At 30.6% G+C, this 11,380-nt stretch overlaps 1 protein-coding gene across 3 annotated transcripts in view; it reads right to left on the reverse strand.

Annotated features, from left to right (window-relative positions):
* The window catches only part of LOC106469889 (protein Gawky-like), an 84,977-nt gene extending 74,598 nt beyond the window's left edge, over window positions 1-10,379 (reverse strand). For all 3 annotated transcript variants that reach the window (XM_022398464.1, XM_022398465.1, XM_022398463.1), the window contains exons 1-2: window positions 9,941-10,379; window positions 3,449-3,664 (exon numbers count right to left, since the gene is read on the reverse strand). The gene's annotated coding sequence lies outside the window, so the exon portion shown is untranslated. The remainder of the gene's footprint in view (window positions 1-3,448; window positions 3,665-9,940) is intronic.
* Between the last annotated feature and the right edge of the window lie 1,001 nt (window positions 10,380-11,380).

Below are 11,380 nucleotides of genomic sequence, written 5' to 3' on the forward strand. Positions count from 1 at the left end.
TGGAACGAAGTTACGGAAAAAAATCAATTAACAAACGGAGACGTAACAATATGTATCTACAAAAATAACAAATGAAGAGCATACATTATGAAAATAATGAAAATTAATGAACAAAAGTGGCCAGAGGTAGTAAGAAAAGAAAACAAGAGAAAGATAAATGGGGATGAAAAAAGCACTGAAAGAATTTAGAAAATAGTTTAATGAAAAATCAGATACAAGAGAGATACAAAGGTAGGTTGAAGAAGTAATGTGAAAAAAGGTAGAACAGAATATCCAAGAGAATTAGAGAGGAGTGTTTGAGACCAACCTACTGTGCATATTATGAAAGGAAGAAAAAGGTTGCATGCAAAATTTGAGAGAAACAAGAAAACTTATTAATCCATGGATAAGGTTAAGATGCACTAATAACCATATTGGGCAGAAGAAACAGAGGAACTAAGAAGAATGGACATGTATTAGATGCAAAGAAGGAAAAAAATGAACATATTGGGGAGTATGTATTGATGCAAAGGAAAAGGAACAAGGTCTTCAAGTGGATAAGAAAGAAAATAAGAATACCATGAGAAGAACAGATTTGGAAGATGTAAAGGTAAAAAATTTATCAACAAGTTTGAAAAAAAAGATGAGGAGGAAAATAAAAATTTAGGTTACTAGTAATTATTTAAAGATTTAATTCCAAATTTAAGCTTAGTATATAGTTATTATTAATTTAATTTTGATTATGACTGTAAATATATTTGTAAACAAATTATGCACCCTTTCCCATAGAGAAAATTCACTGATAAATAAATTTATTGATTAATTACTTGAACATAATAACTTTTAGAATACATTGAAGTATTACAACATTCAAGCGTTTGTCTACAACATGTATACAAGTACATACAGAAAGTTATTTAATAAAAGTTTGTTAATAAATATTTGCAGCACTCTATTAACTCTGTAAAGTGTACATAAAACTCCTTAAACATCTCGGTAGCAAAAATACCTGCCATGTACTGTATTGTGGTGATAGGCTAAGGCTTTTACTGTATACTTAAAAAAATATTTTATCTGAAATACTAAATTATGTATCAAAATTTGAACTACATACATTTTCTGGATTATTCTGAAAAAAAAAGATGCATCTTTATTTCTTCACTTACCACCTCTACTTTACCAACCATAATGGCAAATGTAATAATTCAGAATATGCTATAATATTTGGGATTTATTGAATTGAGTTGATAAAACAGTAATTGAATTTGAAACATAAACTGGTAGAAATTACATGTAAACACTTGAGAAACAAACTAATTCAATTATAAAGTGTTAATTTACAAAGTTATTACTTTCTTCATAAGTTATTAGAGGATAAAACTATACATATCTTAATATCAATTGTTCTTTCTATTCAGTTAAGTAAACATAGTATTTTTGTAAAATTTAAAAATAAATAAAATTTGAGCTGCAATTTAAAAACTTAAAGCAATCACTTTTACTTAAGCTGTGGATAACCACAGTAATAATAAAAATACCCAAAAGATTGAGCCCTTTCCTCTTTATTTAGAACAAGAAAAAAAGATGAAAAGTTACATGTCAAAACATATAAATATTAATAATCAGTAGTATTAAATATGGTGCTGGAGGAAAACTAATAAATTAAAAAATGAAGATAATGAGCTGAGTGGTAAGGGGATATTGTTAAAGAGAGGACACAATAAAAAATAAAAAATTGGGAATTTGAAAACTTGCAAATAGGAATCGTAGAAAAAAAAGAGTAAAGAAACAAGGCTGGAGATACTGTAGACATTTTACTCAAACTACAAACCTACAAACTATTTTGGCTCCATGCTATTACCTAGAATTACATTTGGTGGAGTCAAAATAGGTATTTGAAGTTTGAGTAAATAATGTCTACAGTATCTTCAGCCTTGTTTCTTTACTTTCTTTTACGATTCATATTTGCAAGTTTTCAAATTCCCAAATTTTTATTTATCTTGTCCTCTCTTTAACAATATCCACTTACCACTCAGCTCATTATCTTCATTTTTTAATCTACTAATCTTTTCCAATCCCTATTTGCAGATTTTTAAATTCTCAATTTTTTGTTTTTCTTGTTTGCTGGGTTTTTTGTGCTCAACTATGGACAAAGGATTACTTGATATGGTAGCTAACTTTATACATTGGAATGATAAAAAACATAGCTAGTAGCTAGCTGATATGGTTCATGATGATTTACTGTAGCTATTAACTATTTGAATCCCATTAGTTTTAGATATAAAATGTTAAGCTGCAGCTGGAGATTGTCATGGAGATTTGTTTGAGAATATAGTAAGCATTTATAGTTTCAGTGTAACCGAATTATCTATATATAATGCATATATATGCAAATATATGTCTAGACTAAGACACAACCCAACTAAGTGCATATGAAATTTTACCAGTAGAAAAACATCCTTTTTAAATAAAACACATATATCTAAAACATCTCTTTTAAATAAACCTTCATGTCTTTTAAAGTAATTATTTTACGAATGTGTGTAACAAAATTTAATATTATGTGTATTGATTATTTTTACTTCTTCACTTCATACATAGTATAAGGAGCTGGCTCCCTAAAGACACCAACTGTATAGTGTACAAAGCATTGAGTATCTATATGTTATAGTCATCTAATGTTCATCTGTTGTTGGCTGATAATTCCTTTTTCACCTCGTACATAAGCTTTTTAAAGGAACACAAGATATATGTATAAAAGCTAACCTCACTTACACTAGAATTATATTTTTTGCTTATATGAAATATAGAAAAAACAAATTGCCTTTTTATACCCCTACAACCTTCACAGTATCTTATTTAGTATTCTACAAAAAGTTTGGGTGCAATGTACCAAGCTGTTTTGGTTGTAGGCTGGCAAGAAAAGAAGAATTACAGGCTGTTTTGAGCAGATTTTCTTTTCCTTGTAAGTCTAAAATACATGCTTTTTTGTGTGCATTTTTGTATGTGTACAGCTTAAGCAGTCAATAATAAAGGTTTTAAAGTATTGTTTGAACTGAATCTTTACTGTTTAAGGTGCTTTTTGCCCGAACGTTCTGTTAGGGTTTTGTGCAATTCCTTGCAATCCCTATTACGAACTGCTATTGTGGTTCATGATAAAGAAAGTTAAAACAGTATAAAATATCAACTTGGAAAATGAAAATGAAATAAGAAAGGAATTGTAACAAAGTAAAATTTTAGAATAAAAAGTGTTTGTTAAAATGCTAGAAATGAATATTTAAAATATAGAGAAATTAGAAATACATATAAAAGAATTATATAAAATCTTATATCACATTTAAGATGTACGCACACACACATATTTACATGTATTTTCATTGCAGTATTCAAATAAATAATTCCAATGCTTCCTGATACTTGTTAACTACATGTATTACACCCCTTTCCAAAACAGTCTTGTATAACTTACTTATATAACTTCTACCCCTTATTCTTTTACATGTACTGTATGTCGTCTTCTTCATCAATCCTGAATGTTGTCCATATGCACCTCAATGCACACACGTTGTCTTGCTTGGTTGGTTTTTCCAGACACACAAGCACTTCTTTCTTTAAGCATTCTATAGGTTTCATTGTATGCATTCATTTTTATTCCCTTTCACTCCAGATGGTGGTGAAATCAAACCTAAAAACATATATTCAGTATAAAAAGCTGGTAGAAACTTTTACCCTAGAAGTAAATTTTGAATAAATATTTACACTTTAAACTGATGACTGAAATTAAAATCTATTATCTAAAAGGCTTAGATACATTCTTAAGATTTTGTTTTAGGTGCCAATGTTGTAAGCAACACACAGATTTACCCTTTACTTGTTTAAGACTAAAGCCAAAGGAACTTGACAGTTTTATGAAATTCAAATGAAAATACAGCTTATCAAGTTAACAACAAGTTTTTATTCTGTCAAAAATGTTATGCCCATAAATTAACTTGAGCTATGAAAAAGTCTAAGTTAATTACTATCACAACACACACACTGAATAAACAAACCTATTTAAACTTTCACCATCCAAAATATGATATAATTTTATCTCAGAACAAGTATGCATTACACCAGTGGTTCTCAACCTTTTTAACTGAATAAACAAACCTATCAAACTTTCACCATCCAAAATATGATATAATTTTATCTCGGAACAAGTATGCATTACACCAGTGGTTCTCAACCTTTTTAACTGAATTTAACCTCATTCACGCAAGTCACCCAGCAATCTGGAGAGAACCAATTATACAAGCTCACAATACTGTCAACTTAGCTACTTTCTTTTATCATTGCAGTACTTTATTCATTTATCTCATTTCATAGCTTTTTGCATCATTATTAATACATGTGGCTTGCATACCATTTCTAGGTCTTTCACATATCATAACTTCCACATGTATAACACATTTCTAAGTCTGTCCTGCCAACAGATAAATCATGCACTCTACTCACCATTTCCAACAGCTAAAAAAATCCTACTTTAATAGCACTACATTAATAACTTTTAACCATTATTACCTATTTTATTACAAACAACCATTTGACATAATGCTTTAAAGACCTTCACTTATAAACAGATTCCTTTCTTTATCATCAAAACCAATGCTTTCCAATGCCTTTGTAGTAGTGAAGAAGCAAACAGTTTTTCTCTTCTCTTTAGAATTTTTCTATATAATGCACTGAACATTGATAAAAATGTGAAGGTGATCTGAACTGAATGTCAGTAATGTACCAAATTTTTGTCATGATGTCAAGAAAACACACACTAGTAAAAAAAGTTAATTAAAGACAAAAACATGGAACACTATAACCAACAGGCTTTCAAAAGGTGAATTTTTCTTCTTCAGGGTTATGTATGAAATTTTAGGGTAGACATTTTAAACATATTCTGAAGAATTATACAGACATTCAGTCTATGGTAGCCAACTATTTGGACACCCTGTGGTAAAATACAACATTTTACTGAAAGGTTACAGTAAGTATGATTTTGGTATCACTTTAAAGTTCAAAATAGATAATTTTGCATATTTCAGTTATGACTAAACACCTTATAGGCTTTACTGTTGCAGATACAACTAAGCCTTAACTAATAATATTAGGCCTAAAATTCAGGTTGTTAAGCATTATGCAAGGGTAGGAGAAAATCAAGAAGGGACATACACCATTTTGAATGTGCAGTAGTAGCTTTTGTGCAGCATTCATATTAAATAGTGTGAGTACATCAGGAAAAACTGTGGTACAGTTGTAGGTTCTACTCTTGAGAAAGTTGTCTAAGATATAGCTAGTCTTTTGTCTAAAACAGAGATAATCAGTTGAGCTGAAGTAGTACCAGGTGACAATGCTAGGGGTTGTGCTAACAGGTGGTGAGCTCTATGTGGAAGCTAGCAGACTCACAGGAAGTACAATAAAATTCATTTACAAATGTTTCCAGTGGACTGTCCCACTGATTCCTCATCTTTCTAAATACACCATATGGTACTTTGTTTTTCAACAATCTTAGATCTAGTGGTGACCAAACTTCTCAACAGTACTGTATAGCATTTGTTCACCTATGAATGTTTCCTGGGATACCTTTTAGTCAATCCCCTGATTGGTTAGTATATGAAGGGTCAGTGTGGAGCTGAAAGTCCCAATTAAAAAAGGCAGTGGCATGATGGTGGATAGCATGGTCTTTACAATGTAAGGCCCTAGTGAAGAATATTACTTATAAGTGCTGTTTGTGCTCTTGTGATGCTACTGAAGCATGTGGAATGTAATAGGGACTCTGTGAGGATGGCTGAAGTACATCCCGTGACCATTCTTAAATAGAGCTGGGTGACTTAATTGATTATCTATAAGCAGCAATTACATCAATTATTGTCATGTAAACAAACTGATTAACTGAAATCATGATTAAGTTGGTTAATCAAAATTAGTGTTTCCAATCATTACTGTTTTCAATTATTCCAACAACTGATTAATCAGAATTACACTTCTTGGCTAGTAGTGAGTAGGAGGCATCTGAAAACATGGCCAGTAATAACCCATGTCTCCAAGAATATTCCAACTTGAAGAGGGATGTTGGAGACAAAGAAACCTTTGGAAGATTCCCAATAAGAGAAGGAAATCTGTAAAGAATCTCAACAGCCTTTGCTAAACTCTGTGACAGTATGGCATGCTGTAATTATAGTATGTATAATTCTACGTACATTAGGATTTTCTTTCTTTTGGCTTAACTTATGATCAACTTTCGTTTCATTCAGTTTACTTTTTATATATTTAATCTATCATTTTCAGGTTTACTTTTACTTATTATGTAATTAATTTCATCAAATTTCATGTGTTTATATTATGATATTTGTACTTATATTTATTTTGTACTTTGTTTTTATGTTTTTTTCATTGCATTATGTCTTTACTCCTCAATATGTTTTATGTATGTTAATGTTAGTACTTGCATTTCAATACATTTTGTACTTTAAATTGTATATTATGATGTACATAACTTTTAATTTTTTATTGAAATATGTAACTAGTCAGCATTTTGTTTTGTACATTCAGAATGTTCAGTTTTGTGAATTTTCTTTGACTTTTGTAGTTGTATTTAGTGATGTTTTAATTATATTTATTCTGATCTTATTCATGAGTTTAGTTTTATATTCAGTTTTATTTACTTCTGTAACATGCCCAGTTTACTTACAGAATTACTCTTTGTCTTATAAGTTCTATTCAGTTCTATGCTAATTTCATTTGTTTCACTCAATCCTGTTATCAGTTGTGCTTATTATGTGATTTTTGTTTGACTTTATATTCTGTTTAATTTTGTATTCAGTTTTATACAAGTAAAAAATTTTGGTTTTATTTATTTTGCAACCAAATTGACATTCTATTCAGCTTATCTAATTTTATTTCACTCTGTTTCATTTAAATCTCATTCTATTTTGGGTTTTAATTTTGTTTTAATGACTGGTGAATCATTCATGTTTTAATAAAGTTTTTTTATTTGTGTAACTGTGATTTGAATGTTTAATGTTTACTTTTAAAGTATGGGCCTAGAAGGCCATGAGATAAAGAAGATGGAGAGCGTGATGATTTGAAAATTTATGAAAGATTCTATAACTAGAAATAATGTATCTTTATTTAGATGTATTTAGTTAAATGTTTTCACGCAGGTATTCTCCACTCAATTATTGATGTCTTTTTTAAAGTAGATATAAAAAAGTTGTGAATTTGCAGTAATTCTATAGCTTAAACACAGATTATATATCATAATGATTGTCCAAAAAGGCTTGTATTTGCTTGGCTCTATTTCCATGTCATCTCCTCCATCACACTCATTTCAAGGGATGATACGGACTTGTATAAATCAGTACGAGTTGAGAATTTATCTTCCTTGACTATAAATGATAAAAATGTTCACTGATGTAGGTATTCTAGGATTGTGGGATACCATTCTTTTGATTTTTGCCTGAAACAAAAACAGTAGTATCATCATCATTCATCAATTCCTGTCTTTGTGTCAAACAGACATTTTGCTGAACTGCTACAGCAACCTCAGAAGTTTATATAATAAACACTGAATCTGTTAAGTATTAGCATAAACCTCACCTTTCATTCACTTGGAAATAAAGATTCAATTTGGCTAAATGTTCAGTGTGAGACACAAACATTAATTATAAGTTCCAGCAATAGCTTAATTTCACTAGCCATTTGTTTTAGTTCAGGATTGTTTCTGTTTATTATCAAAGTATCTTTACTCCTCAGTTCTCTTTCATAACTGGCTCTCTCAATGATTTTGAGCTACATAACATTGAAAACTTTTGTTTCTAACATTTCAGTGATGAAATATTTGAAGAGAAATATGAAGTGACCATACATTCTAGTTTGGCTCCAGTCATGGCTAACATCTTTATGTGCCATTTAAGAAAAAATGGATTAAAGAATGCCAATTTCTTTGAAGCCCATTAAGTGTAATAGGTATGCTAATGATTCTTTTGTAATTTTTGAGAAATCTAGGAATATTTTGAAATATCTAAAGAGTAAAGATACAAATATAAAGTTTAGCATAGAAACTCAACAAGATATTACCTTTTTTGATACTGTTGGTAAAAATAAATACATGGATTATTTTGATGATGGGGGTTTATCACAACCTACTTTCACTGACTTATATTTCAATTGGGATAATTTTATTCCAAACAAATTTAAAATTTAAATCCATAGGGCCTATCATATAGCTTGTAATTCATATTTGTTTAAGCAAGAAGTGAATAATATCAAAGCATTTGTAAAGAAAAAATTATTTCTGGTGAATTAGAAAATGTTGATAAACAATATTTGAATGAAATTTCCACCGTTAAGAAACAGAGTTGTATAGTACCTAAAAAAAGAAGTTTGTATGATTTTTACCTTTCATTAGTTTACATGGACTAAAACTTAAGAAACAACTGAACAATTTAATTAAGAATTAAGGCTTACACTAAAGAACAGTTAAACTTAAAGATCACTGAAAGAGCCAGACATGAAAGATAACTACAATGTAAATAACTATTGGGTAGCTGACAACCCAGATAGCAGACAAAGGATCAGCCAATTCTGGCAGTTAATGTTGTCCAAATCGCAACTTGCGTATTGGTCCTCTGTTTTGAGTTGTGTTGATATTTTGGATCAGGCATGAAATTTGGCTGGAAAAGTTAAAGCCTAGTAGCCACTCTTACCCCAGAATTTTTCCTGGTTATGGTACTACAAATAATATTAAGTTTTATTTCTTACACAAAATGTGTCTTTACCAATTATGGAATTCTCAGCTGTTCTGAAGGATGAAGAAGCAATTAACTGAATTTGATTTATAGTTACTTAAATTACAATGATTTTGAATGTGTATATTTCAGTTAAATTAAAGGTATTGTTGACCAGATAATACTATTATCTTTTGTCAATATTGTTTCTAATTTTAACAACTTCAATGGGTGTTAAAGTGAAAATACACATTTTAGCCATATATAAATGTCTTCAATACATCCTAACTTGTTGAAACTAGTCACATTCCCTATTTCAGGTTAATCTGTAAAATATAACATGGCCACATAATGTGTACTCCTTTTTTTTACTATACATTTTGCCTTCTCAAGAAGAAAGTATAATAATTTTGACTAATTATTTTTCATAATCTGTAACATATATTAAACTGCCATTTTTTGTGTGATGTTATTATGTGCTAGATTTGTAAAGAAATATTCCCCAGCTGATCCCTGGTAAATTTACAGCCTTACAACACTAAAATCCAGGTTCCAATTCCAATAGATGGCCTATTGTGTAGCTTTGCCCTAAAACAAACTGTTAAACATAAGAACAGTAGTACTAAAGCATTAATAACAGCTGTGGCAACATCTATAATTTGGCAAAAGTTCAGTATTGTACATATATGCCTTTTTTTTCTTTAACACAGCTGAAGTCATTGTCATGACTCAAGGTAACTCCTGCTCTGTTTTTATCTATCCCTAAAGTGCTAAAAATATTTAATGTTATTGCCTTCGCAATATACCTAACACTGATTGGAATTATTTAAACACAAAACTTCAAACAAATTTGTTAGAACATGATGTTTAACAACTACAGATTATTTTCATTCTTTTCAAGGAATGGATTATATTATATTGTAGTTTTGTAAAGACTCTGAGTGACTTGTCTGTAGAACTTATATGTTGGGGATAAAGCTGGAATAACCCCTGAAGTAAGCCTTAGGCTTAGATGAGGAAGTTAAAAGTAGAATTAGTAACAGTACTACTACTATTACTACTCAGTGGTAGAACTTTAGATAGAACTTGATTTGTACCATAGAAATTAGTGACTGAATTACTTGATGTTTGTCTTCTAAAGAAACAAACATATTGACGGCTATTAAATATTTTCTTTTTTTATGCAACTGAAAACTACTTACAATATATTACGCGTTATTTGTATTCTTTTTCTCGATTCCTCAAACATTACTGCTAGTCTGGTACAAGTTACAACATCCATTATGATTAACACTGGTAGCAGTGAAGAGCCTTGCGTCATGAAATCGCGCTAGCTGAAGTAATCAGCTGATTGTCCGAAGGCACAGGTCCCGGTTCACATTACGTGCCATAGGAGTTATTCTGATTCTCCAACAAACAACGAGTCGTGCGTTTGGATAGGACCTTCGTGAGCCCAGTTCTGCAAAACACAAAGAAGGCGTGTGCGATCGATTGTCTCTTGCAACAAGTAAGAAACATGGTCACAACATGAAAATTTTATAGATCACATATTTATTTCATGACGCAAAAGCATAAATTTACCTAATTTTCTTTAATAATTCTGCATTAATTATTTTCTAAAGTAACTGTCACTTTATTATTCAAAGGTTAGACGACACTTTGGAACGCAAAGATGCACAAAGGACTATAGTTTACCTACTTCAGGGATCGAACGGCGAATTTTAGCGTTATAAATAATCGACCTTACTGCTGAGCCACCAGGGGCTTTAAGAAAAAGAATAATGCTACGATTGATTATCACTTATAAGTTGCAATCGTATTCTCGTGTGGAAACCACAACTACTGGCAAAATTGCACATTAACAAATGTAGTCAAACATTAAAGATTTTAATGGTTGGGAAAAATATATACATATTTGTACAATGAGACGCAAAGATTTTAGAAAATAAATTCGATGGACAAGATATGTAATAAATACTAATGCAGTGTTACTTACGTATCAGAAACATAGGTATATAGTGAATATCCCAAAGTGCCAAAGATAATAAAATATGTCGTTCATTTTTTAAAGTTCAAAGTCATGCATGGTATACCGAACGTATTGTTACGACAGCGGAAGTCACGTGACTCTAGTAACACGTCATGAACTTCTAGAAGGATCCTGTCTCTTCCCGAAGTCTCGAGAGGCTACTAGATATGCGGTAGTTTTGTATATATATAAGCCGCCAAGAATTGACGGCAACAATGTGTAACTGAACTGGGGACAGAGAGAGACGCATTGTTGAGTCGAGCACGTGAGACCTTCGTTGTGAATTATAGTGTTTGTAATAGCGTGACTGTGGAAATTAAGTGTATTGCAAAGTTGCATTTAGAAAGAATAAACCAGTTTTATCTAAGAAAGTATCTTCGGAAAGAAATTATACGAAAAATTAACTAACGAACGGAGGTGTAACAGTATATTAAAACAAAAATATGACTTTTATATTCGAAAATGATAATAATTTTAATAGTATTCTTTGCTCAACGTTTCAACTACTAGACACACACACAATCAGAAATACGCGAAATTTAGATATTGTTGCGTCATCGAGATCATGTGATTCTCACGCTCTCTACTTTCTAGAATTATCCTGTACTTTGGC

The sequence above is a fragment of the Limulus polyphemus genome, unplaced genomic scaffold (genome assembly GCF_000517525.1).
Source record: "Limulus polyphemus unplaced genomic scaffold, Limulus_polyphemus-2.1.2 Scaffold3709, whole genome shotgun sequence".
Taxonomy (NCBI): Eukaryota; Metazoa; Arthropoda; class Merostomata; order Xiphosura; family Limulidae; genus Limulus; species Limulus polyphemus.